Source organism: Lathyrus oleraceus, chromosome 3, assembly GCF_024323335.1.
Source record: "Lathyrus oleraceus cultivar Zhongwan6 chromosome 3, CAAS_Psat_ZW6_1.0, whole genome shotgun sequence".
NCBI lineage: Eukaryota > Viridiplantae > Streptophyta > Magnoliopsida > Fabales > Fabaceae > Lathyrus > Lathyrus oleraceus.
Genome location: NC_066581.1, coordinates 98,907,891 through 98,909,642, shown reverse-complemented (window position 1 = coordinate 98,909,642; position 1,752 = coordinate 98,907,891). Strand labels below are relative to the sequence as shown.

Below are 1,752 nucleotides of genomic sequence, written 5' to 3'. Positions count from 1 at the left end.
ACTTCTGGCGTACAACTTGCATAGGTTGATTTGGTTTTTGGGCTTGATAACCTTGTGTTCTTTGAGGTGCATAATTTTGGATAGGGTTCTGGTTTTTATAGGAAAAATTCGGGTGATTCTTCCATCCAGGGTTGTAAGTGTATGAAAATGGGTTACCTTAGGCGTAATTCACTTGGTCGGTGTTCAGGTTGTTCAAAAGGTTACATTCCGCCGATTTGTGTCCTTTAGATCCACAAAGTTCACACTCTGTGTGGACTACCGCTACGGTGTTAGTGTTTGTAGAAATATGTTTGACCTTAAGGGCTAAAGCGTCCATTTTCGCCTGCATCATGTCCATAGAGCTTATCTCATGTATTCCACCTTGGGTCTCCTTTTTCTCTACTGATGCTCGTTCAGTTCCCCATTGGTAATGGTTTTGGGCCATATCCTCAATTAGGTCACAAGCTTCAGGGTAAGGTTTGTTCATCAATGCACCACCAGCGGCAGTGTCGATGCTCATCTTTGTGTTATAATCGAGTCCATTGTAGAAGGTATGAACGATCAACCATTCTTCTAGGTCATGGTGTGGACAGACTCTTAATAGCTCTTGTATCTCTCCCAAGCTTCAAAAAGTGATTCTCCTTGGTTTTGAGTAAATCTAGTTGAAATTCTGGTATCAGATTTGAGATGTCGAAGGTAATGTCACGACACTAATATCTGAGTAATGCAAATAGAATAAAGATAGAGAATAGTAATACAAGATACACAAGCAATTATTAACCCAGTTCGGTCCAACTCACCTACATCTGGGGGCTACCAAGCCAGGAAGGAAATTCACTAAAATAGAATCAGTTCAAAGACTCTCCGTACACTTCAACAAGTTACAGTCTTTCTCACCTAATCTCTACCCGTGCAATTTCTACCTAAGCACTCTTAGATATGAGAACCCACTCACTTCCCTACAATCACACATGTGATCTTAAACAACAATCCCTTGAGAAAAGACAACACTTTTCAATAACACACTCTTGATTTTACTTCACAGTTTCAATCAAGAAGACACACTCTTGATCTTGCTTCATAGCTTTGATCAAGAAGACACACCCTTGATCTTGCTTCACAGCTTTGATCAAGTAGACACACACTCTTGCTTAACAGCTTTAGAGTGACAAATTACAACCACAAATCAGTCCAATTCAATCATCAAAAGAAGACTTGAATGGCTTACAAGTCTCACGACTAAATAGACACAAACCCTAGCTCTCTCTCTATATTTCGCTCAGTATTGGTTGTGTTGTAAAACAGGTTTTCTAAGTCCCTTTTTATAGAAGCTTTCAGCTGGGCTTGGACATCTTGAAAACCCTAAATCTATTTTCCAATCAAATCTTCTTATGACAGCTGGTTAGATCTCCTTGGAAAATAAGTAAATCATGTTGTAATCAATGATTGAATGCGCCTGCAAATCAGATCTTCAATCATACATAGATTGCCATTAATTATGCAATCACAAAACACCAGACATTTATACTGAATGTTCTGTTTACAGGATGTCATGACATCGGGTCTGACATCCTGGAAAAATCCTGCATAATTCCATAATTCCTTTTATAACTTCCAGTAGGTACAACCATATCAGATGTCATGACCTTGTGTATGACATCTTGAAACAATCCTGCATGAACATGTCTGTCATTTAAACTCCAGCAGGTACACACATATTAGATGCCATGACCTTGTGTATGACATTCTAAAACAATCCTGCATGATCATGTT

General features: G+C 39.0%; 1 non-coding gene across 1 annotated transcript; it reads left to right on the top strand.

Annotated features, from left to right (window-relative positions):
• The first annotated feature begins 554 nt into the window (after positions 1 to 554).
• LOC127134126 (small nucleolar RNA R71) lies at positions 555 to 656 on the top strand. The gene has a single exon (XR_007807894.1). It is a non-coding gene; the product is annotated as a small nucleolar RNA R71 (small nucleolar RNA).
• The last annotated feature ends 1,096 nt before the right edge of the window (positions 657 to 1,752 follow it).